The sequence below is a fragment of the Rhodnius prolixus genome, unplaced genomic scaffold (genome assembly GCF_049639745.1).
Source record: "Rhodnius prolixus isolate KJV_2025 unplaced genomic scaffold, Rpr scaffold_6, whole genome shotgun sequence".
Taxonomy (NCBI): Eukaryota; Metazoa; Arthropoda; class Insecta; order Hemiptera; family Reduviidae; genus Rhodnius; species Rhodnius prolixus.
In genome coordinates, this window is record NW_027411634.1 from 38,759,597 (window position 1) to 38,787,257 (window position 27,661).

Here is a 27,661-nt window from a genome sequence, read left to right on the forward strand (position 1 = left end):
GTCCAGCTTGGTATGTTACTTCAAAAATTGTTTACGAAATACAAAAAAAAAAAAAAATTTGAATAAAGACAAATAATAAATATTCAAATGTTATGATTTCTTTAAAATACGAATTCGCGCCTCCCCCCTATTGGCTCATATTTTTGGCGCAGCGAATAATTGCGTATGTTCTCTCCATTTTTCACATTCTATTATGGTTAGAACAGGTGGCAATACTGCTTTGCTAAAAATAAGGAGCACCTTATTTGGTAATTATTGGAATCGTTTGCTTAATTTGTCTGTCTGTATGTTCACTTATGTTTTGTCTCCTTTAACATGTATTTAAAGGTTCGCACACACATACATGACGTCAATATTAAACAGTTTTCTTTTCCTGTACTACCTTTATGACGTAATTTAATGACGTGTTTTAATTGAGTTTTTTTTTTTTTTAAAGACAAGAACATCTGTTTTTTTTTTTTTACGTTTTAATGGAAGTTTGTGACGTAACTTTTAATAATAATTTATTTAACATCAAATTTGTGTATTTACATACCAGTTGGATGTATATGTTGTACCCAGATTCCATCTGACACCTCTTCAGTTTGCTATTAATTACCCCAGCATTAATTATAAATTGGCGAACAAAAAACAATTAACGGATTGGTAGCCATTTTGTGTGGCCATTTTGAAAGAAATTGAGATAAATTTTCCTTCAATAAATCTTTCACATAATTGCATATTGCACGCAAATAAGTTATTGTTTTTTTCTTGCAATTATGCACTTGAATCTAGTCATGCATGGAAATTTCATCTATATTGCATTCTGGACTCTTTTTCGAAGTTTCATCCATCACCTGTTGTTGAATCATTCATTGGTTTTGAGTGACGGAGGTAAACTGTTGTGTGTGTGTGTGTGTGTGTGTGTTATTTATTAAAAAAATAAATAAAAATACTGAAATGAAGTTAATGAAAAATGGGTAATGTTTTATTTTTTAATTTCTAATCAACTCTAAAAACGGATATTCACGATAAAAACTTGGAATTTTTAAAATTCAGATGATCGCCCTACTTCCTCTTAACTACGTGAGAGAAATGGAACATTAATAAGAGAGAGAGAGAGATTACGAAAAAAATTTATTATTTAATCAAAAACTTGAAAGGTTAAAAAATAAACGTAAATAATTAACCTCCCAAACACAATTATATGTTACTAACATTCTAGTCAAGTTATTCAGAATAATAAACCATAATAATAATAATAAAATAAGAACCGGTTTGACTGAAAGTCATTCTAGTATTTTGAAAGTAGGTTAAACATTTTTGATATGGTCGTCGTTAATTAGGGTTAGATGAGTCAATTTTTTATGTATTTATTTATTTTTTTGAAAATTTATTATCTATTTTATACATAAGATTCCACCATAAGTACCTTTGGTACTCTCTTCTGATAAGTAAGTGTTATAAATGGGTGGGTAAATATCTTAATTAAGGTAGCCGAGCGGTTGTTACAGGCTAGACCCGCAAAGCTAAGATGTATTGCGGTACTAGTCTAGCCCTTGGATTTTATTTAATGGTTAATATGAGAAATTTATAGAAAAGTATGTTAGGCGGTTATAGGCTAGACCCGCAAAGCTAAGATGTATTGCGGTACTAGTCTAGGCCTTGGATTTTATTTAATGGTTAATATGAGAAATTTATAGTAAAGTATGTTAGACGGATATAGGCTGGACCCGCAAAGCTAAGATGTATTGCAGTACTAGTCTAGGCCTTGGATTTTATTTAATGGTTAATATGAGAAATTTATAGAAAAGTATGTTAGGCGGTTATAGGCTAGACCCGCAAAGCTAAGATGTATTGCGGTACTAGTCTAGCCCTTGGATTTTATTTAATGGTTAATATGAGAAATTTATAGTAAAGTATGTTAGACGGATATAGGCTGGACCCGCAAAGCTAAGATGTATTGCAGTACTAGTCTAGGCCTTGGATTTTATTTAATGGTTAATATGAGAAATTTATAGAAAAGTATGTTAGGCGGTTATAGGCTAGACCCGCAAAGCTAAGATGTATTGCAGTACTAGTCTAGGCCTTGGATTTTATTTAATGGTTAATATGAGAAATTTATAGAAAAGTATGTTAGGCGGTTATAGGCTAGACCCGCAAAGCTAAGATGTATTGCGGTACTAGTCTAGCCCTTGGATTTTATTTAATGGTTAATATGAGAAATTTATAGTAAAGTATGTTAGGCGGTTATAGGCTAGACCCGCAAAGCTAAGATGTATTGCAGTACTAGTCTAGGCCTTGGATTTTATTTAATGGTTAATATGAGAAATTTATAGAAAAGTATGTTAGGCGGTTATAGGCTAGACCCGCAAAGCTAAGATGTATTGCGGTACTAGTCTAGCCCTTGGATTTTATTTAATGGTTAATATGAGAAATTTATAGTAAAGTATGTTAGACGGATATAGGCTGGACCCGCAAAGCTAAGATGTATTGCAGTACTAGTCTAGGCCTTGGATTTTATTTAATGGTTAATATGAGAAATTTATAGTAAAGTATGTTAGGCGGTTAGAGGCTAGACCCGCAATGCTAAGATGTATTGCGGTACTAGTCTAGACCTTGGATTTTATTTAATGGTTAATATGAGAAATCTATAGTAAAGTATGTTTATTATCGTAGATATTTCACTTTTTTAAGTTCGTATTTCGTACTTAAACATTAATTTGAAAAACTTTTTAGGGTGAAATTCGTTTTGGGGATTTTGAGATGTAAATTAAAATGTTCCAATAATTCAACAACTCGAAAATATTTAGTGAAGACGGAGTCGTGTGAGTGGTTCACCCGCTGATTTTGCTTGTATTTTTTTTTTCTATAACTGTGACGTAGTAAATTACAGTACTTAAGGCTGAACGGCCTTAACCATATAACTGGTTTACCTTTACAGCAATGACCATCTGTTCTCCGGGTATTTACCACTGTTACGTTCCAAACCCGGCCATGAGACATTTTATTGTCCCTGTATTTATCATATTTTGTGTAGTCAACGATTTTTTTTAACCTAGTGTTACAGCTAGGGCTATGTGGGCCCTAGTTTAAGAATCTCCATGGGTCTTAATGTTACCCACAATGGGGTAAAGAAGAATCTGTGTTTTGTTCACACAAACAAAGCTTTTTAATTTTTTTTTTTTTTATTATGAACTAGTGTGATTACATTCACACAATAAAAAGCTTAAATAACATTATCGATAATGTCACTTTATCGATCGTCAATCATTGCTGACTATATAGGTACCTATTAGTATTTAAATGGCCTCCACCTTTACTATGCCGTCACTTCCTACCATTTTTGAACATTCAAATCAAAAAACTATTAATTTTTTTAATAATAATTCAATCACATTACCAGAAGGGGCATAAATCTTTGAATACGTAGTGACTTATGTAAGTTGTAAATTATATTGATTTATGTGACGTTATCATGAGCAGCGTATATTATTTTTATATTTCATTAAATGTCGGACCACCTGTTGGACACGTAATTTTTTTTTTTTCTGAGGTAAATAATAATCTGGCTAAGGTGTTCACTGATTAGCTTTAGTTTAGGCATTTACCGTAATAAAATAGGAAAATCGATAGAGTAACGTGGCACTTACGGTTGGATGATTTAGTCCATAAGCTTGATTCTCAGGTCGCTAAGCTTATTGTACTTATTGTCAAATTTAAACTTCCTGCAGTTTATGAGTTAAGCTGCGTACTCAATCTAGAACAAAATAAAACAGTATTTCCGGTGTGCTAATTTTTCTTCATATTTTTTAAGCCTTTACGTCACCCTTTAATTTAGTGGTTCCCCAACCAGTGGTCCGTAAGTACTAAAAATATGGTCCGCGAAACACTTAAAACATTTTTACGAGGGTCGTTTGAAAAGTCCGTGCAAAGTCAGAGAGATAGCACCACTGGCGCGTATCGAGGTTATGTTTAGTTAGTAGCATCTCTTGGAAGAACACACACCAAGTTTCAGCCAGATCGGTCTATTTCTTTGTGTTTGGCATTCGTTTGAATCGAGGAAGTCGAGTGATTTTCAAAAAATGGACGAAAAAGAATTTCGTGTGTTGATTAAACACTACTTTATGAAAGGCAAAACGCCTCAGGAGACTAAAGAGAAGCTTGATAAACATTATGGTGACTCTGCACCTTCGATTAGAACAGTTTATAAGTGGTTTCAAAATTTTCGGAGTGGCCATATGGGCACAAGTGACGCTGAACGTTCTGGACGCCCTGTTGAGGTTACTACTCCAGAAATCATTGATAAAATCCATGATATGGTGATGGATGACAGAAGAGTGAAGGTGCGTGAGATTGCTAGTGCTGTGGGCATCTCGAATGAACGGGTACATAATATTTTGCATCAACATTTGGACATGACAAAGCTATCCGCAAGATGGGTGCCGCGATTGCTCACGCTTGACCAAAAACGAAATCGTGTGAAGTGTTGCAAGGACGGTTTGCAGCTGTTCCAGAAGAATCCGCAGGACTTTAAGCGTCGTTTCGTCACTGTGGATGAAACATGGATACATTACTACACTCCTGAGCCCAAAGAACAATCTAAACAATGGGTTACCAAGGGGGAATCTGCGCCAAAAAAGGCGAAGACCGTTCCTTCGGCCGGAAAGATTATGGCGACTGTCTTTTGGGATTCGCAAGGAATAATCCTCATCGAAAAGGGTAAAACTATTACAGGTGCATATTATTCATCGTTATTGGACCGTTTGAAAACCGAGCTGCAAGAAAAACGCCCACGATTGGCCCACAAAAAAGTCCTTTTCCATCACGACAACGCACCAGCTCACACCTCAGCAGTTGTGGTCGCAAAATTAATGGAAATAGGGTTCCAACTCGTTTCACATCCCCCCTATTCTCCAGACTTGGCTCCCTCGGACTACTATTTGTTCCCCAATATGAAGAAATGGCTGGCGGGAAAAAGATTTTATTCAAACGAGGAGGTGATTGCAGAAACGAATGGCTATTTTCCAGACTTGGACAAATCCTATTATTCGCAAGGGATCAACAAACTAGAGCAGCGTTGGACGAAGTGTATAAGCCTAAAAGGAGACTATGTTGAAAAATAAAAAAGGTTTACCCCAAAAAATTAAGTAGTTTTTACTTTTGCACGGACTTTTCAAACGACCCTCGTAAAATAATAATATATTTATTTGACATGCGGCCGCGTGTGCGGCTACGGCGTGGTGAGTGAGACGTCGAGCTAGCGTAGAGCTCCTAAAAACAAGTCCAAGAGTCGACTAAGAGGCAAGTTGATGATGTGCGTGTCGCTTTGAGCAGTCTCATCAATCCCCAGGATTACTCATCTTCTTGTTAAGAAAATGCAAGCTCAAAAAGCACAATTAATAATATAACTGAAAACGTAATCACAAATTGTTAATTGTAGTTTATTTTTAAAATCTAAAAGTAGTTTATTGTTGTGATATTTTGAACCTTATGGGTTCCCTGCTAACAACAAAAATATTAAAATGGTCCCTGGTCATAAAAAGGTTGGGAACCACTGCTTTAATGAGACTTTAAAATAGAACAAGTAGCCCACCATCTTCGCCCGAAAGGTGGTGCCCTTTATAGTACTTTTTCTAGAAAGTATTTCAATTAAAACTTATAGTTCTACAAACAGACAATTGGTACACCAAGTTTGAAGGAAATCGTAGGAGTCGTTCTTGAGAAAATAAAAAAAACCAACAGAAGCGATACAAAGTAAAGTGATCTTTTCCGGTCGGTTGGAAAAGCATATTTACGGGGCCTCCCCAATGACGGGCACACTTATATCAGATATCAAATTTGAAATTAGTGCTATTTTTTTGGACTGGGGGGGGTGACCTCGAAACGGATATTTACGGTGGAAACGCGAAATAATCGATATGTTGATTCGATCACGCTATACTTTCTCTATCTCTCTTGATTGTATTAAGTGACAATAAAATTAACAAACCAAAATTTGTAAATAGTGAGCACAAATCGATGGAAACCTATTTTTTTAAATAATTGATCGATTTAATTAAGATTGCAAAAAAAAACAGGAAGTTCTCTTTATAGCAAAAGACTTGTGAGTGTGATTTACAGGAAGTGACATAGTTCAGTTCTTTTGGTTGGTTGTATTTGTCAACTTATATAGAAAGGTTTTGTTGTAAAAGAGAGTGCATACAATGCAGTTTTTTTTTTTTTTTACTCTTCTTACTGTGCAGCGGGTGCAAGTGTGAACCGGTTCTATGATGGCATCGATCTCCCGCGCCTAGGCTCTAGCCACAGTCGTGACGGCCTATTAGTACGAAGTAGGAAACTATTAATTATCTACAATCTTATTTATTTTTGACATGAAAGCGACTTTTAAAAATCAATTGCCATATTGACGGAGATTTCCATTGAAACTAATTTGTCTGAAGAGGTAAAAAAAGTTTTAATTTTTCCTGAATTATTATAAATATTTTCATAAATTAAATTGTTTTCCATCTAAGTAGTATGACCCGGAAAACTCCGTTGGCTCAAGGTACTAAGATGTTAATCTTACCTGGCTTTTCCAGTTCACAAAAAATTAATAAATTTGTCTGCTCGGCCAGACCAGGTGAGGAAGGGAGGGATCCGTATCTGGGCACCAAAAATCACACTAATTTTCCCATAAGATACAACCATATATTGAAGGTAATAGATAACATATATAATACAAAATGTACACTAATTTGTCATAAAAGAAGATACAACATAAGAAATACATAAGAACCATACGCCGAGAGCACTGGTAGCGGAGTGCTTTCCCTCGCTCACCGCTGGTAGCATTATTTAGATGGACTTTACCCTGTCGGGTTAAATCTACCCATCTACCCGGTGCCAATGCTAATTATTTATTATTATTATTATTATTATTATTTTATATTTTTAAGCTACCCTGGTTACAGTAGATAGAGGATTAAATTTTATTTTGACAAAATAATGACGAAATAAATGACGTCATCCAAAATGGAGGTCGAAAGTAGGAGGGGTGGCCAACTTTTCTGTATTTAAGATCTAATTTTTTCCTTAAAAGTGTGTCGCGATCGACTTGTTGTCATAGGCGTAGTCTAAGGGGGAAGAAAGGGTGTGAAATGCATACTATGTTTATACACTGGTTTCAGTATAAGGTGCATTCCAGCGAGGTATGGGTAGATAAATAAAATATATTATTTTTTAAATCACTTATTAAGTTTTCCAGTTATAGGCTCATGAAGAAAATAGATTTCCAAACCCAACTTTGGATAGCAGCATTCCTCCGTACATGCGGTACCTGAAAAATTCTATTTTCCCACACGTTTTCAAGGTAGATTTTCACTAACTTAAAATGCAATTTAATTTTTTTTTCAATGTATAAGTTGTTGTTGCACTATTTGTTCGTAAATATGAAAAAGTTGTTATAAAAAATGCACAGTATGGCTGATAATTTGATTTCAATTTTTCACTTTTGCGTCTTTTTTTGGGGCCAGGAAAATTTACCATGAAAGAATAATATGACTTACTTTTTGCTAAGCTATCAATAGCTCGCTGAGTACACCTCGTACTGAATTATGGATATACGGCTTATCTACCTACGCAGAAAACAACAACAATAATTATTTAAAGGGCCAAAAAACTCACATCCAGGGGAATTAAAAGAACATGGATAATTATTAACCATATTTATTAATTCAAAGTAGCTACAGATAAAGACAGATTTAGAATTTACTTTGTTTTTTCTTCTACAATCGCTTCAAAGTCCATGGTACACGGAATAATTCCACCCCCAGGACATTGCAAGTGATTGACGATCGACCAAAACTGGCCACGCGATCGACTTGTTGGCCACCCTTGGTATTATAGCAGGGAGTGGTGAACCTTTTTGAGACGTGGGTCAAATTTTGTTCATTTTTTTGTAAGTACTAGCTCTTGGGTCACTAATGCCCATTTCACAAGAGAGTTAAGTTTAAAAAATTTAAACTGAATATTTTCAAAAAACTAAACATCTTTAAAATTCAATTGGCTTAACGGGGTAAAACGGGACGAAACAAGTGCTATGGAAGTCTCTTTTTACAAACATAACCTGAACTAAACCTTACAAAAGTGTGTTTTATCTGAAGAAAAATCTAAATATGGTTATTTGCTTTGGGTTGTCGATTTTTTTAACAAACAAAATATGAGTAAAATTAAACATTTTATTTGATATTTTGTAAACACTTTTGCTTTATTTCAAATACTATAAAAAGCATTTGTCGTCATTTGCGTTTTAGAACTGTAATGATCAAACTAAAGGTTATAGATAGCATTTAAATTGCTTTTGTGTCCAATGCGTGATTGAAAAAAAATACAGATAGAATATAAATTATCCACCACAATTAGAAAATCTAAATCAACCCGCGTAAACAAACAAATGGTTGCCTAGCAATTGTGGGTCAGTGAAAAAGCTTGCGCGGGTCATAGGTTCGCCATCACTGGTATATAGCATTTCTGCAGAACCCAACATTCAGATATATAGTTCATGAACGAACCATGGTAGACCTTTCAAATGAAAATGCTTAAACCCCCTCACCCCTGATCTGTAATCATATATAAGACGCGAACTGTACACTAAGCAGCTGATACTGCACTTTAGGGGAAACGGAAACACACATACGAATACCCTTACTTCCTCCTAATAATAGAATTTCCCAGGACAGAATTGTGTCTTTTTAAGACAATAGCGCAGCCCTCCAAGACGAGAACATACAGCGTTTACGGAAAATCTTTTGGGGGGGGGGGGAAATGGAAAAGTGAAAAATTCCATTCACTGTAAAGTGATACTTCCGGTTTCTTGTTCTACTTCAGTATTTAGCTTCAAGTATACCACATTGTTTTGAGATTGTCGGCGGAAGTGAAAATTTAAATTTCCGGTGTAAATACGATTGTAGTAAGATTTCCTTACCTAAAAATCTGGTAAAAATGCTTAGTGGCTTCTAGGAAGAGGAATTCCAAGGGGAGCCATCTAGGCTTCACCCAGGGATCTTCAGCGTTGCCCCTTTTTCTTGTTAAAATTATTTTCAGTTTTAATTAATTAATAATTTCCTAGTTAATTTTTCTATCTAAAAAAACCAAAACAATAATTATAACTAGCAATAAATATCGACAGAAAAACAATTGACATACATAATCACATAATCGATACGTTCAATCTTGGTAACTACTTTGGATTATATATTATGCATAAATTATGCAATACAACAGCGATCAATTATTATCAGAACTGACCTTTCATTATAAATGCTTGTTCCATTCCAGGCCATTATAACATTTGTCTTGCGCATATTCATTGCTCAATCCGACAAAAAGAGAGATAGAATTAAGACTAGAGTATTAAACAAAAATAAAATAAGATTAAATAAATAAATCTTTTATAACAAATATACTATTTAATTATATGCTTACAATGTATATTTCATTGTAAGCATATATTCTAATAAAAAAGGTGTAGAAATATTTGTCTGCTTACTCTAATATCTCTATCAAGAATATATTCTGTGAATATCGTACTACTATTTCCTGTTACTAGCTTGGGAAAAGTATTGTGGGATTACATAAAATTCACCGGATATAACTGATTTGGGGTCCCATGAGTACGGAATACAGGTTTTTATTTGAAATAAACTTCCATTAAAGTCACTTCATAACTTCCTCTTCCCTGGTTTAGGAATGTAAGAAGGCCCTGGAACAACTGGCTGGGAACAATAAAGTCCCGGCTGGAATGGGTGCCGGGTCTTGTGGGGGATCCAGAGGCGGGGGAAATGAATTAGCTGAAAAAACCAGCCCTGGGGTGCAGTTCGTGTGCGGCTGTTGGTGATCTGGATCTGGAGAGAGAGCTTGAAAAAAGAACTGGGTGATGTGTCCTGGGGTTTAAAACACAGAAAAGAGTATGATGGCTTTGGCTGTGTAAAACAAAGAGCCAAGGAGAAGACTCTTGTTCTTGGGGTAGAAATCAGATTACTCTGACTGCAGGTCTATTCACGGGGCACGGGTAGGTTCAGGAAGCATCTGTACAAGGTGGGGGGCTTATTAGCTCGGGGAACCGTTGTGTGCAGATTGTGTCAGGAAGAGGAGGGAAACAGGCTCTCACCTTGCGCTATGAAACCTTTGGAACGTTGGAGACCAAAGGAGATAGTAGCGTTAAAATGAACTAGTTGGGAAAGTCCTCAACATTTTTTTAGTGAGGGGGAGGTTTTGTCTACTTGATCCAAGGGGAAGGGCACAATAAGCCTCTTGTAGCTGCCCTGCCCCACGGCACTGCAGCCACCTCCCTCTAAGTCTAATAGGTGAAACCTCTCCTTCTAAGAAGGTTGAGGCCTTTCCCAACCAGTTTTACCTGCGCTACAATCTCCTCTGGTCTCAAGGTGCCAAAGATATCGTAGCCCAGTATCGAATAACAGGTGAGAGGCCGTTTCTTCCTCTTCCTGGCACAATCTGCACTTCGGTTCCGAGCTAATAAGCCGTATCTTGTGCAGGTGCTTCCTGAAACTTCCGTGCCCTGTGAATAGGCCTGAAATCAGTAGAGTGATCTGATTCCTGCCCAAACCTAGAGTCACTTTGGTTCTTTGTTTGCACAACAAGGGCATAACCCTCTTGCTGTGTTTGACCCCAGGAAGCATCACCCAGTACTTTTCATGTTCTCTCCAGATCCTAGTCTCTGAGAGCCTCACGAACAGCACCCCTAGTGATCCCTAGGACTGGTTCTGGGCCAATGAAGGGAGTACTAGCTCCATTCCTGGCCAACTGATCGGCTATTTCATTCCCCTTAATCCCCACATGACCCGGCACCCACTCAAGTTGGACTTTATTGTGCCGAGCCGGTTGATCTAGAGCCTATAGAGCGGTTGAGTTAGTAACCTTAGGAACTTTCGATACCAAAGGAGATAGTAGCGCTAAAAAGAACTAATTGGGAAAGTCCTCAACCTCTTTTAGTTTGGGGATGTTTCGCCTACTAGATCCAAAAAGGGGAAGGCACAATAAGCCTCTTGTGGCGCTGCAATCGAGCGGTTGAGTTAGTTACCTTTGGAACTTTCGAGCCCAAAGGAGATAGTGGCACAAAAAGAACTAGTTGGGATAGTCCTCAACCTCTTTTAGTTAGGGGATGTTTCGCCTACTAGATCCAAAAAGGGGAAGGCACAATAAGCCTCTTTTGGCTGCGGTGCCGTGGGGCACAGGTCCCGCCCCGCATTTCTATTCTATTTTCTATTTCTCTAAGTCTTGGAAAAGCCTCCACAGTCTTTGGAGGCTTCCCGTCTAAAGCACCATTTTGAGTGCTATGTACGACACTCTGATCACTCATCTTAAAATTATGGATGGATACCAAAAAAAAAAAAAAAAAAAAGTGGCTAAAATTCCTGCAAAGGACATCATTTCATCCCACTTTTAAAGACAATTTTTGCAGCTATCCCTAACATCTGGTCACAATGTTCAAAATGTTGAATACTCCAGCTGTAAATTGCCCTTTGGACTTCCGGAAAATTGGGGAGCGCTTGCTCCCAGTAATCCACCCCTATCACTTTTTTTTTACTTCCCCTTTTGTAAATTTTCTAATAGTTGTTTTTACAGGAACATCCATTTTGTTGAAAACACTGTTCATTTCCGTATTGTTTCTATTTCGTAGTAATTCCGTTGCAATGGCTGTTTAACTTTCGAATAAAATCGTAGGAAATGGCACGATTATTTTTTTCCTTAATCTACTGAGAGTGCACTTAACGTAGCGTGATGAATTTTAATATGTTTTATGTAAAAATAATAATAAATAAATAAATAAAAAGGGAAATATAATAATCTTGTGTACATAATATTGTGTAGCCCATGTTGGTGGGTTATTGCACGAAATATTGCTTTTGGTTTTGTTTTTATTCTGTCTGGGCAGAGCCAGAAGGAGGGTAAGATGCCCCTGGGGTATGGATTGCAAAGTACTATCATTACACATTATACAGCACCCTACCCATCTGGGTCTGGCCGAGGGTTACCCGTCACTCCGGGCTATTGGAAAAATATTCACGCTTCCACTAAACAACTATTTAAATAAAAAAATTGAATTCCATTGGCTATATAATATATAAAATAAAATTATAATACTATTCTCACGTTTTATGGAAATATTTTTTTTTGTTTCCAGTAATTATTTAGTTATTTATACCCACGTTATTCGACTGTGGGGTAAGAGCTTCGACTGTGGGCCCCCCCTCCAAAATTAGCATTTGTTTATTGAAGGTCGAGTAGTCTCTATAAAAGAAGTACAATGGTGTATCCAAGAAAGTCTACTTTGATCGATGGTGATGACGTAAGGAACGGATTTTTATGTATTTAAAAATGCCAAATATTTAACTAAAATATGCATTTATTTTCGTCAATTATGTGGAAAATATGTGATTTTCTTAAAATATTTTCTGGAATATTTAAGTAAAATGGACATTTTTTTTTTATGAAAATGGATTTTTTTTTGGGGGGGGGCAAGTTATAATTATTTATACAAGAAAAGAATATTTTTACAATTTATAATAATTTATTTTTACAAGCACAAGCCATTACCCAACTTGAGTCCCAAAATGTTCGACTGACAGAACAAAATAATTTGTTTTTACAAGTTATAATGATTTATACAACAAAGAACATTTTTACTATTTATAAAAAGATGTGTTAAATTTTCAATTTTGAAAACTTCACTCTTCGAAATTGTTTTCAACTACATGGAATTTCAAATGTTGGAACATAAAGTGACGACGATCTGGGCGTAAGATGGACTTGTAACGACTAAAAGATCGTTCAACATCTACAGATGTTATTGGTGCCTTGCTGAAAGAAGTTATCTCGTTGGTTGTAAAGGGTACACGATGTTCTGAGGTGACTTCTGTTCCACTGATAATAACAGAAATCTGGCAGATGGTCTCCCACCCTTTGTTCTTGCTCAGTACTTCTACCAGTTTTGATCTGATCAGATCTCCCTTACTCCCAGGTATTCCTTCCACCTTTTCGATGACTTTTTTTTAACGTTGGACACGTTTTCTGTCAGTCGAACATTTTGGGACTCAAGTTGGGTAATGGCTTGTGCAAGAAATACGCAATTGTCTGAAATGAATGCAAGGTCGTTCCTTAAATTAGGTTATCTCGAATAAAGACTTGGCTGTATTTATCGCTACTGCTTCGTCTTCGAGATGTGAAAGGACATTCTTGATTTTATTGTAGTTTTCATAGTAATACTGAGCTGCTTCCAGCCAAGTACCCCATCTTGTCAATATTGGTTCTGGTGGAAGGCACAAGTCTGGATAGAGATCTTTTAGCATTTTAATGCGACTTGGTGCTTTTAAAAACACTTTTTTAACCACTGTGATTCACAGTCTGTGGTTCACAGTTCCTGTCAACCACCTCCTAATTAGGAAAATATGCCCAAAATGAAAAATATGTACATATTTTGATTAAATATGTAGAAATATTTATTTATTTTAACCAAATATGTATAAATATGCGATAACATCCAAATATGTGGAAATATGTGAAATAAAAGTAGGCTCAAACGGCTTAAAAAGTGTCAGTATGAATACTTCTAGTTGAAAAACGTCTGTAAATTGCCTAGAAAAAAATAAGTAAATACATACGAATCCGTTCCCTAGTGATGAGCTAGACGCAGGGATGGTGAACCTTTTTGAGACGTGGGTCAAATTTTGTTCATTTTTTTTTTTTTAAAGTACTAGCTCTTGGGTCACTAATGCCCATTTCACTGGGTGCAGACTAGGTCTCAGGAGTGGTGGCCTATTAACCAGGCCACTGCAGGCTCAGAAAACACATGCATCGCAAGGAGCCTGGCAGATGATAGCCTTTTGTAGTTTCTGTCAGGAAGAGGTGGAGGAAACGGCACTGCACGTGTTGTGTCAGTGTAAGGGGGCTTGTCTGGGCTAAGGGTGTTTTACTTCTCTGGGGGAGAGGAAAATCCAAGGCCCTCAGCAGCTTTACCCAGGAGTCGTCGCTCTCCAGAATTATGAGTCTGATTGTAATGGACGGGTCTGGAGGGTGAGCTCTAAAGTTGGGGAGCCACAATAGATCCATAGGGGTCGCAGTGGCGGAGGCCTTAAAGACCGCCCTATTAAAATCTTAATGCCCAATTCACACAAGAGTTAAGTTTACAAATTTTAAACTGAATATATTCAAAACTAAACATCCTTAAAGTTCAGTTGGCTTAACGGATAAAACGGGGACGAAACAAGTGCTGTGGAAGTCTCTTTTTACAAAACATAACTGAACAAAACCTTACAAAAGTGTGTTTTATCTGAAGAAAAATCTAAATATGGTTATTTGCTCTGGGTTGTCGATGAATTTTTTAACAAACAAAATATGAGTAAAATTAAAACTGTCCGGTAGGACAGTTGTATAAGGGTTGATCGTCAAAAACTGCACGAAAAAGCGTAACGTTGAAAAACACCCAACTTTGACAATTTTTTTCTCTTTTTCTATAAAAGATAAAATTCCCAAATTTTCTTTAAATTATAGGGCAAACCCTCCTTTATAACTGTAATTTTTTTGCAACAACCCAGATCTAATAGGTTTCGAGAAAAAAGTTGCCGAAAATGAGCAAAAACGGCTTATACATTTTATTTGATATTTTGTAAACACTTTTTTGCTTTATTTCAAATACTACAAAAAGCATTTGTCGTCATTTGCGTTTTTAGAACTGTAATGATCAAACTAAAGGTTATAGATAGGCATTTAAATTGCTTTTGTGTCCAATGCGTGATTGAAAAAAATTCAGATCGAATATAAATATTATCTACCACAATTAGAAAATCTAAATCAGGCCCGCGTAAACAAAGAAATGGTTGCCTAGCAATTGTGTGGGTCAGTAAAAAAGCTTGCGCGGGTCATAGTGTCTGACCCGCGGGTCATAGGTTCGCCATCACTGAGCTAGAGTTTGGCCATGTGTGCTAAACGTCGCAACTACCAATTAGATTATTGCGAACGGAAGCGGAAGCTCCCATACTTTACTACAAAATAAATTTTTCTTTTCTAAACGCGGAATTAAAAACTGTGGATCTCCCTCCTCCTTTAGGAAGTCACGCTCATAACCCTCTACCACCAAGTGGGCAAACTAAGCCCCAAAAATTAGCCTCCATACTTAACCAACAATCCAGTGCGGAAGATTGCCCAGTGCTACCACTATTTTTTTTTGCGTCATCTACTAACTACAGATGTTAAGTTCTTTTTTTTTGTTTTTAAATTTTTTTTTTATCCTTACAAAATCAATTACGTATTAATATATTTTTAATTACCTCGTACTTACTTCCTTGTGATTGCCATTAAAAGTAATTATTTACACGTAGGTAGTATATGGCGACTTTAAAGATCGATAAATGACGGTATTTATATGTAAGTTATCGATTGTTTTCCCAATATAGTGTTGTAAACACTTCATGCCTTATTTTATCTGTCCATGAAATTTTAATAAACTTTATCATTAATATTGAATAAATACAGAAGATTAAAAAGAATTTATAAATAAATATTGAAAATTGTATTCCTAATTGTATATTACGTGTTGCAAATCCAGGAAGTCGTGTTGTTTCAAACAGGCGCTTTATATCATTCATAATAACAGTAGCTAGAGAGGAAGTTGCGTCGTTTTGTATCGAATATACATTAAAAAGCAACGCCACAGGGCCGATCTAGTCAGCAGTGGAACATTCCAAGAAAATACATCCGCTGAAGTAGGCGCCACGGTAGCCGAGCGGGTTAAAAGGCTAGACCCGCAATGCTAAGATGTATTGTTGGTTTAGTGGGTTCGATGCCCGGTGTCTAGGGCTTGGATTTTATTTAATGGTTAAATGAGAAATAGTAAAGTACGTCTGCTAGACGCCTCCGTCCACGACACCTAGTAAATGATAGTTGGACGTTAAGCCCCGCCTGAAAAAATAGGCGATTACTTTACTTTACATCCGCTAAAGTGAGGAGGAGGAGGAGGATGATGTTTTCCAGAGCTTTTCCTTCTTTTCCTGAACAGTCTGGAGCTCCACTCTCTCACTGCATTGTGTGCAGTTTTTGTTTTGGAGTACTCCACTATCATTTCCTGTTAGTTCTTACTATTAACTGGAATCTCTTACTTTTCTATATAGTAAGAGAAGGAAGTACCTGTAATTGTGAAGATTTTTCGATTTTGAATTTCCGGATTTATAATTTATAAAACTTTTCCCCTTAAAACTTTAATTTAAAGGTAACTTTTGGGAACAAAGTGGGGGTAGATATTCTGTAATGTTCCAATTACAAGTAGTCGAAAGACTTCATTATATTAAATCCCATACTTTTTTAAAAAAAATTAAACCAATCGTTTTAAACCAAACGTTCGAAACTATTCTAAACAAGACCTTAGAACTTCCCTTAAGTCACGCAACTGGGCTCTTAAGGGTCAAAGTTCCCAATCCACTGGTACAAGCACAGGCCATTTCCGGTAATAGTTCTCCTGGACAGTGGCCTCATCCAGTTCATCCTCCCTGGCAGAGAGAGCTAGTGAAGTTGTTGTGCTCAGACGTTTCTATCTTCAAATTTCCTCTGCATGTTTTAGAATTGGTTGAACACTGAATAAATAACCAAAGAGGGTCAGAGATAAATCTGAATACAATGATTGAGGGGGGCAGGCGATTCCCAAATATGCATAATATATTAGTGCATAAGATTTGTGGTAAAAAAAAAAAAAAATCGCATAATATTTGCGATGTTTACTATCGATGTAGTAACAATTGTGTTTAGTTCAGCCTCTAGAGGGCGAACTGTTCTGCTCTCTGACATCGGGTTGGGCTAGTTCTCCACCCCCCTCTCCATAGCTCCACGTCCGGTCTGAGTGTTCACTCTGTGAATGGTCTTGGATACACCTTGTATCTGCGGGCCTCCACAGTAATAACATAATGCTCGATATCACTCTACACTATCGAAACAACTTTAAATATCAATGGCCGTATTTCTATTATGCCTCCAATATTCTATTTACATATTGTAGATATATATTTCGTCAGCGTTATTACAATAATGGCCTCCTTCAATCTGATTTGGGCACTCACAAGACTTACTTGCTCTTAGTACGATTATAATAGTAATAACTTATAATTTTTCTTCAAATCAGGATGATTGAACAACCAATTTAACTACCTCTCGGTATTTAAGTGATAGAACCATATATATTATACTTTAAGGGCATTTTAGAGAGATGTGCGTCCTCTAAAGGTGCCGAAAAATAGAATTTATTATAAAAAATGAAATAAAAACCTTTAAATCCAAATGAGTACAGTAAGATATCAAAGTTGATAGAAAACCACAGGAGCCAATCTCTATGAATAGTAAAAACTTCCTTCACTTTACTACTTCTTCCGGTTGAGAATTTTTGCTCGCAAAACTCCTTTATTACGTCACAGGGAAGAGGTTGCATAGCAAAATATGAAGTTTACGAGGGTCGTTTGAAAAGTCCGTGCAAAGTCAGAGAGATAGCACTACTGGCGCGTATCGAGGTTTTGTTTAGTTAGTAGCATCTCTTGAAAGAACTCACACCGAGTATCAGCCAGATCGGTCTATTTCTTTGTGTTTGGCATTCGTTTGAATCGAGGAAGTCGAGTGATTTTCAAAAAATGGACGAAAAAGAATTTCGTGTGTTGATTAAACACTACTTTATGAAAGGCAAAACGCCTCAGGAGACTAAAGAGAAGCTTGATAAACATTATGGTGACTCTGCACCTTCGATTAGAACAGTTTATAAGTGGTTTCAAAATTTTCGGAGTGGCCATATGGGCAAAAAGTGACGCTGAACGTTCTGGACGCCCTGTTGAGGTTACTACTCCAGAAATCATTGATAAAATCTATGATATGGTGATGGATGACAGAAGAGTGAAGGTGCGTGAGATTGCTAGTGCTGTGGGCATCTCGAATGAACGGATACATAATATTTTGCATCAACATTTGGGACATGACAAAGCTATCCGCAAGATGGGTGCCGCGATTGCTCACGCTTGACCAAAAACGAAATCGTTTGAAGTGTTGCAAGGACGGTTTGCAGCTGTTCCAGAAGAATCCGCAGGACTTTAAGCGTCGTTTCGTCACTGTGGATGAAACATGGATACATCACTACACTCCTGAGACCAAAGAACAATCTAAACAATGGGTTACCAAGGGGGAATCTGCGCCAAAAAAGGCGAAGACCGTTCCTTCGGCCGGAAAGATTATGGCGACTGTCTTTTGGGATTCGCAAGGAATAATCCTCATCGACTATCTGGAAAAGGGTAAAACTATTACAGGTGCATATTATTCATCGATTCCTTATCAGAAAATGAGCTGCTAAACCTTCTGAACGGCCAAAACTGGACTGCCTTAGTCGGATTTTTGAAAGAGGCATTATATTATAGATCTCTATTAGTTAGAGAATTTAATTATAATTAATATTCATCAAAAAACAGAGTTTTTTTCCCTTTAATAAGTGTTTTTTCTTGTTTTTTATTATTATTTTTATTTATTATATTTATATTGATTCTTTAACTTCGCATTTGCAACTCTGCTGACGGATAATATCCAAAGCAATAATAATGTTAAATTATTGTATATATACACCTATGTAAAAATATTCCTGTTAACAAACATTAATAAATAAAATAAAATAAAATAATAAAATATTATTCATCGTTATTGGACCGTTTGAAAACCGAGCTACAAGTAAAACGCCCACGATTGGCCCACAAAAAAGTCCTTTTCCATCACGACAACGCACCAGCTCACACCTCAGCAGTTGTGGTCGCAAAATTAATGGAAATAGGGTTCCAACTCGTTTCACATCCCCCCTATTCTCCAGACTTGGCTCCCTCGGACTACTATTTGTTCCCCAATATGAAGAAATGGCTGGTGGGAAAAAGATTTTATTCAAACGAGGAGGTGATTGCAGAAACGAATGGCTATTTTTCAGACTTGGACAAATCCTATCATTCGGAAGGGATCAACAAACTAGAGCAGCGTTGGATGAAGTGTATAAGCCTAAAAGGAGACTATGTTGAAAAATAAAAAAGGTTTACCCCAAAAAATTAAGAGTTTTTATTTTTGCACGGACTTTTCAAACGACCCTCGTATTATACTTTAAGGGCATTTTAGAGAGATGTGCGTCCTCTAAAGGTGCCGAAAAATAGAATTTATTATAAAAAATGAAATAAAAACCTTTAAATCCAAATGAGTACAGTAAGATATCAAAGTTGATAGAAAACCACAGGAGCCAATCTCTATGAATAGTAAAAACTTCCTTCACTTTACTACTTCTTCCGGTTGAGAATTTTTGCTCGCAAAACTCCTTTATTACGTCACAGGGAAGAGGTTGCATAGCAAAATATGAAGTTTAAGTGGCGGCCTGCAATTTGTCTTTAGTTTAAGCTGAGCATACACCAGACCATTTTATAAAAACTACTTCCTCGCGCTTAAGCGACCTTAATACGGTAATTTCCTTTTTTAGAACTCTTTATAGAAAGGGCTGTTGAGAGCAATGATATCTTTTTTCGTAAAATATTGTGAGTTCAGTGATATTTTTTTGGTTTTCGACCGTTGTTAATTAATTGATGATTTTTGGGGGAATATTGAGGTTTAAAGTTGACTACTGGTCCATCTAAAAGAGTATTCTATGAATTAAACAACTTGATAAACTAACACCTTGTTGAGTGCTCATAAGCACGTTTTCTTGTAAAACAAACGTAATTTCTCATACGAAGATAAAAGGAATCCTGGAAAATGATATACCGTTTGAAAGCCCACATTAGACAACATTAGAAAACTTTTACTAAAAAGTGCCAGCACCTAGGTCTGATAATGATCACATGAGGGCCTAATGAGTTTTCTTTATTTTCCTCCAGCATCCAGGAGAAAGATTGAGGCTGTTTGGAGAATAACTTATGCTTCGAAATTGGTATCAATTTTTAGAAAATTTATCTTTCTTTCTAACCGTGTCATCAGAATCGAATTCGGACTAAAACTTTCTGAGTAATAACATTTTTATTGGGAAAAAGTAATGATTTTAGAAAAAAAAAAAAAATTAAAGTGACGTCACTCAAGAACAGTGGAAAATATGAAGTTGGCCAATACGTCATTGAACTCCACTTTAGATGTACTACACGCAGTAGGCCTATGGACAATACTTACTGGTTCACCCTGTATAGGTAGATAGATTTACTCAGTTTGTACCTATAATTTGTGTAACATTCCTTCTACACAGACCCTGAAGAAGATAATCAATTTACCGAAACGTTGGTATGAAGAAAGAAATTTATTTGTGAATTTATTGGCCGCACCTCAAAATTCCCCCAAAAATCATTTGAGTCGAGAGCTCAGAGCCTACAGGAGGTTATGTTACTGGTACTAGAGGGAGCACAAAAGACCTGGCGGCAGCCCAGCGTGTATCCAGGGACTGAAGGTTAACTAACCTCATTCTAGAGGGAACCTTGAGAATTAGATGGGAGCATCGGGGAGGGGCAGGTCCTGGTACCCGAGGCACTGCAGCCGAAAGTGGTTGGCTAAAGTCCCTTAACTTCCCTTGCAGTTCTCCACGATCCAGGAAGCTGTTACTTTCCTACGCCTCTAAGTGGTCATGGGTCACAAAAATACGCAATCTAGAGATTTCAAAAAATCTTTTCCATTTCTTCTGGGCATTGCCCAACTTCAATGGAACGTATTTCTGTGTCAGTACCTTCGTAGTTATCCTTGAAACTTCAGATAATTCACATACATGAGTTTAGGGGACTCTCAGGGGTCCACCCCTCCAAAACGTGAATTTCCTTCCGGTAAGAGCTCAATATTTTGGCACGACTCCCAGTACTGTACCTCTTACACCAACTAAGAGGAAGTGGGAAGCGTTAAAGTCACCAGTGTTACGGTTAAAAGAGACAAACTGAGAGTCTGCGCATTATATTAAAATTGGTACGAATAGAGTATCGAGTATAGGCCCAATTAGAAACTAATACTTCACCTAGTTAAAGAGTTCGTGATCTATCAGGAGGAAGTGAAGGGGAGCTTTAAAAGCTTAATCGTTAGTAAAACGGAGTCGTGCCATACTTTCTACTTGCAAGCTCTACCACTCAACTAGTTTATACTTTATAGTACCTCACTTCTCCCCAGATTATTATAGATAGCACCACTTTCTCATTCAATCTGTCTATACTGCACTGAATTTATAAAATATAACCTATCATGTTAAAAAAACATGTTTATCTCTATGAGTTACTGCAGTCCCCTCAGTTCGTCTAATCTCCATATTATAAAGACATAATCTTTATTGTTGTGTTCAGTAATATTTGATTGCGTAAGATTTAAGCTTGCTCATTCTGTGTAACGTGTGTAGAGTTTAATAGAAGAAACGTTTTGTTTTCTCATATTTGATCAGTTTAAATTCAAAAGTTTCAACGTCATTGTTTTATTTCCTCTTTCTACTACTGAAGAAACATTCACATCTGTTAGCAAAAATTACCGGATGTGCTTTTTGTATTTAAAGACCCATTTTTTGATTAGAACATTTTTTCATGAAAATTTAAGCATTATGTAGCAATTACAGTCGAACCTCTCAATATCGGTCACTGGCGGGGTAAAGCAAAGTGGAGGCGCTATTTGGAGGTGGCCGTTAGAAGGAGTGTAGGCAAGTTTCATAATGAAAAAATATGGGTTTTTTTTCCAAACATCTGTTTAAAAATTGTTTATTATTAATAGATTTAAAAATGTACATAATTGCATAATTATTGCAGATATATGATATGCATCAAATTTTTCTTAATTATCCAATAAAATTTATCAAAAAACTACATATTATTGATTTAATTAATAATTTTCATAATAATCATCACATTTATTCGTAACAATAATAATTTATGGTAAAATTATCATCATACTATCATCTATTATTAGAAAAATAGAACAAACCTTTCGGACCAAGTTGACGATGGCTCGATTTGGTTTTTGCAAAATCTTCCAACACATTTATTTTCTCCTTCTAGAGTTAACCACTTTCGTTTGAGAGACATGTCGGGAAAAAAATAATATTGTTCGTCCAAAGTAATATTGATTAAAATGGTACAAAATGTATGGAGCTTATATAGGGAAACTTTAGGAAAAACCAGAAAAATAGACAAAAAAACTTGAGGGGGGATAATTATTTTGATCGCCGCGTCAAACGAACTTTAATGATAATAAGGTGGTCGTTGGTGGAAGGTGAAACATATAATCCGTTCCCCAAAAATCAATGTCCGCGGCCGCTATGTAGAGTGTCCGTTCGGCGGAGGTACTTTTATATAAAAAGTGTATAGGGGTAAAAACGGGGAAATCCAAAAACTGGTCCGTAAATGGAGGTGGCCGCTAGTGAGAGTGTCCCTTTATGGGAGGTTCGACTGTATATATATATATATATATATAACATGCTTTGCACATGATTCTTTATTTACATAACTGATATTTTAAGATGTAAAAGTATGTAATACTCTCCAGCTAAGAAAGGTTAATCAGGCAGTGTTGGTTCAAGGAACTAGCTACTGGCGATCATTTGTCCTACACATATTCAACTTTGTAATTATCTTTTAAAAAACTAAAATTGTCTGTTCTTAAAAAATGTAATTTGCAAAAATAGAATAACAACGCCCTGAGGCTGTCGACCTACAAGAAAATTTATATTCTGTTTAAATTATTTCAAGGGGCACTAAACTAAATTGTTTTTTTGTTTCATCTATTTTTTATTTTTATTTATTTATTTTGAGAAATCCCTTCGAACTTAATGGATCTCCTAAACGTGGATTTCCGGTGAATTTATTAATTTAGAAAAAAGATCTGCCGGAAATACTCTTTCGTTCTCTTCACTTTTTTTGTGTGGGGGGTGTGTGTTTGTTTGTTTGTCGTTATTTCCGGTGAGATGGTTCGATAAGTGTCCTACCTTATCTACTGAAAACTGTTATAGCCTTATCTTATCGGCAAAAACTTGGATAAGCCTTAATAAGTAGCCTATCAGAGCCTGTGGAATTATTTAGTAAATCTCCAATTGGAGCAGTTCAATGCATAAATCTCAGTGAATAAGTTGAGATAAATTCAATGCTTATATTGTATTTAATTCAGTATAATTTTTATTTATGCCCTGACAATATGATTTAATTTCCTATTAAATCGCCTATTTTTTGTGGCAGGACTTAAAAGTTCAACTTAATGGACTTGCAGCAAAAGCACATACTTTACTGTTTTAAATTTTTGGCCAAACAAATTAAAAGTAGCTACACGTGGAATTGGAACTGGGGACCCCCTACTTTACAAATTCACCTTCATTACCACTAGAGGCAACCCTAGTAAATAAATAAATTAAAAAAATAAATAGTAATTTAAAAAAAAAGAGTATAATTGCAACAGAATGTTGCAAAAGTTGATATTTATCTTAATGTATTTAGACAGTTGGACTTAAACGTTGTGTTATATCTAGTTTTACAATCCAATGCAGGCAGGGACATGACTCTAGATGGTCGAGATGCGCGCGCACCCTGGCCTTTTTAAAATAATCCAGGTGAAAGAAAGTAAAAGTTATTTGGCACACACATACACACTGTGTAAGTATATGTACACATCTTACATGTTATGTACGTATGTATGTATACGGAATTTATTTATACTGGGTTATTTGTTGGCCAGTTTTGGCGTGTGTTAGTGTATCGTTTCAGTCATTTCAGCCATTCGCTTATTTCTTCAGAAATTGATGACGTACAGAAAGAAAAATGGGGGTAATGGTTTGGCTAACATCTTAACTTTAATCCAAAATTACCAATCATAGGGCCAATTAATTCGCCTAGCCTAAAGCTGCCTTTGAATGTTTTGATTGGAGCGGAAAAGAAGGAAAAGTGAGAAAACTCACCTCTTTCTATAACCAAAATTTGACGTAACTAAATTTTCTTGAATCTTAAAATTTGTAGTAAAAATTTCTTTTAAAATAATAAAATCTTACAAAAATTAATTCAATGATGTGGTACCAGTCAATCATATATGTCCAATCTTTAATAATACTTATACTTATATTTAATATTAGGTATTATAGCCGAGCGGTTATTGGCTAGACCCGCAAAGCTAAGATGTATTGCGGTACTAGTCTAGGCCTTGGATTTTATTTAATGGTTAATATGAGATATTTACAGTAAAGTATGTTAGGCGGTTATAGGCTAGACCCGCAATGCTAAGATGTATTGCGGTACTTGTCTAGGCCTTGGATTTTATTTAATGGTTAATATGAGAAATTTACAGTAAAGTATGTTAGGCGGTTATAGGCTAGACCCGCAAAGCTAAGATGTATTGCGGTACTAGTCTAGGGCCTTGTATTTTATTTAATGGTTAATATGAGAAATTTACAGTAAAGTATGTTTAGGCGGCTATAGGCTAGACCCGCAAAGCTAAGATGTATTGCGGTACTAGTCTAGGGCCTTGTATTTTATTTAATGGTTAATATGAGAAATTTACAGTAAAGTATGTTTAGGCGGCTATAGGCTAGACCCGCAAAGCTAAGATGTATTGCGGTACTAGTCTAGGGCCTTGTATTTTATTTAATGGTTAATATGAGAAATTTACAGTAAAGTATGTTTAGGCGGCTATAGGCTAGACCCGCAAAGCTATGATGTATTGCGGTACTAGTCTAGGGCCTTGTATTTTATTTAATGGTTAATATGAGAAATTTACAGTAAAGTATGTTAGGCGGTTAGAGGCTAGACCCGCAAAGCTAAGATGTATTGCGGTACTAGTCTAGGGCCTTGTATTTTATTTAATGGTTAATATGAGAAATTTACAGTAAAGTATGTTAGGCGGTTAGAGGCTAGACCCGCAAAGCTAAGATGTATTGCGGTACTAGTCTAGGGCCTTGGATTTTATTTAATGGTTCATATGAGACATTTATAGTAAAGTATGTTTGCTAGTCGCCTCCGCCTACGACACCTAATTTGGTAGTTGGACGTAAAGCCCCGTCTGAAAATATTATTTATATTTCTCCTTTATCCACCATATTCACAAAAAAAAACAACACTAAAGCTGTGACATTGTAAACGATGTAAAAAAAAAAAAAATAGCTTGTTATATATCACCATTGCTTTAAATTTTTTTGTCTTTGTTGACCTTACACCGTTAAAAGTTTACAAGTAATCAAAATTGTTTACACGTAAACAGACAAGTTTACAAGACCCCATTATAGCTGTCCAATTAAAATGAAACTATACTAACAATAAAACGTATTCTAAACAGCAGAAGTTTTTAGTCTTTTTTGTTATTATTATCAAATTTATTTGACTTGAAAAATACAAACAACGAATAGACAATAAACAAAAGAACTAACTTATAATTATTGTTATTTTGTATTTTATTATCTTTAATGCTGTAACCAAAATATTGCCTTTATTGTTTATTTTTTTATACTTGTTATAAATAATGTTCTTAAATAATTTTTAACGTTTAAGTCTTGTAAAAACTAGACTTTAATTTATTTATTTATTTCATTTACAAAAAATTTAATTTAATTAAGTTGTCAACAGGTTTTTTTTTAATTTACATTTTTGTTGTTAGCATTAAAGATTGTTTTTTGTTTATTTTTTGTTTGCTTGTAAATTGTTCCTTAAAAACACAAATTTAATTATTTATTTGTTTGTTTACAGAAAGGGCAGAGCTGTATAGGACCATGTAAGAATCCAGCATCACGTATGATTTCATCAGCCCGGTTAGTGGATACAAATATTTTTTGCTTTATGTACTCAAAATTCTGTATTGGGGGGAAAAAAATACTCAAACGTTTTGATTTAATTGGTGCAGTTGTTAATGTAGATGTAATTTGTTGTAAATTGATATTCTTCACAAAGATTTACTTTCTAGCTAGTTTTGGTAGTGAAATTGCGATGAAACTATGCCTTGGAATTTTATTTCTATTTAACAAAATGTTTTCGACCCATTTCTCAATAATAAAATATCTGAAATGTGTGTGATAGTTGATGGATTTGAACTTTACTGATATGTTGTAAACTATTTGCTAACAAATTTTAGATAGAAATATCTATTATAATAATACAGGATCTAGTGGCGTCTCCAGCAGCCGAGCCAAACCTCCCTGGAACAAGCTCCGCTTATTCTAATGGAGAAACCGTTAAAAAAGCCCGCTGGCATCTTCTTCTATCCTTCTTAGATTGTGCTCGGTCCAAGAAGTGTTGTGCCGGTCTCTGGAATCTAGGACATTCCTCGCTTGTGTAATAAGATGTATCCCCAAACATACTCACACACACATACGTACATGGTAACATCTGTATTTTACGCAAGTTTTCTGCTCTGGGTGTGTTTGTCCACTCAAATTCACACCATTCAGTCTGAAGATAAATGTGTTTGGTATTTTCTTTTTAATTTTTCTTTTTTCTTTTTTATTTTTTTATAGTTTTATTGTAAAAATAATTTATTTATTTTAATATTTTATAATTTATAACACGATTAGGCTATCATAAATTATGCAGACAAGTTTTTTATATATATATATATATTTTGTATTTTGAATTATGACTTATTTTGAGACTATAATTTTTTTTATTTTTGCGTGATTTTCGATTCTTGTTATTCGTCACATCTAAAGAGCTTACAGTGTTTCAAAGACCAAAATGATGAAATCATCAAATTGATTGATGATTGAAATCAGAACGTTTCCGGGTCGCATTTAAATACGCGTTTTAAATTTGAGGCCTTTTTTTAAAAAAAAAAAAATGAAGAAAACTAACGAGGAGCACTCGCACGCTCCTCTCCTATAAAATATCTTTAATTGAGTTTTCCGGTGTTTTCCTTTCCGGTTCCCATATGCTCTCTTGATGAAAATATCGTGTATGAAAAAACCCCCTATTTTGCCATGTTCTCTATAAGACCAAAATGCCCTCCCATGAGGGTATCAAACTAGATTCTGTATAAAGATTCAGCGCAACATCCCGGTGTTACCCATTCCGGAAACTTCGATGACTCTGGTTTCAGACAGATTTGGCCAACTTCTGTCCAACACCTAGCAACCCGAAATCTCCATTATTATTTAGCCTCCAGTCTACAACATCTTTTAAAGCAGAAGTAGCTCTTCCAGATCCTAGAACATCATCGTATGGAAGTGCATACTCAAGAGAGTTCATTCTGCTTTCTATCCGAAAAGATGCAAACACTTTTTTACTTTCGAAGTTACATACCCGTCTCATTCAAAGTACAACAAAGAAAATCCAATATGGTGGAGGAATGTAGTGGAAAATAGGCCACCTCTCCGAGGGACAAATGATCCTCCCAGTATCAGAGAATACGAGGTCTGTAAATTAAGCAATGAGACTGATTTTTTTAAATTTATTAAAAAAGAATTACAATTCTATATTGTCACCTTCAAAATAACTTCCTTCTGAAGCCACACAGCGCTGGAGACGTTTCTTCCACTCCTCATAGCAGTGCTCGAACTCCGATACTGGAATAGCCTTCAGCTGTGGTAGGTTACAGTCGTTTGAATGTTTTTGACTGCATCCCAAAATGAGTTCCCTTGAGGTGATTTTTCAAACTTCGGGAAGAGAAAAAAAGTCACAAGGACTCAAGTCAGGCGTGAATAAGGAGGCTGAGGAGCTACAGGAATGTTTTTACT

The 27,661-nt window shown here is 35.7% G+C and overlaps 1 protein-coding gene across 12 annotated transcripts in view; it reads left to right on the plus strand.

Annotated features, from left to right (window-relative positions):
* Positions 1–27,661, plus strand: part of Fbxl7 (F-box and leucine-rich repeat protein 7) — a 162,860-nt gene that overhangs the window by 103,592 nt on the left and 31,607 nt on the right. For all 12 annotated transcript variants that reach the window (XM_074140338.1, XM_074140333.1, XM_074140328.1 and 9 more), the window contains one exon: positions 25,683–25,744. The gene's annotated coding sequence lies outside the window, so the exon portion shown is untranslated. The remainder of the gene's footprint in view (positions 1–25,682; positions 25,745–27,661) is intronic.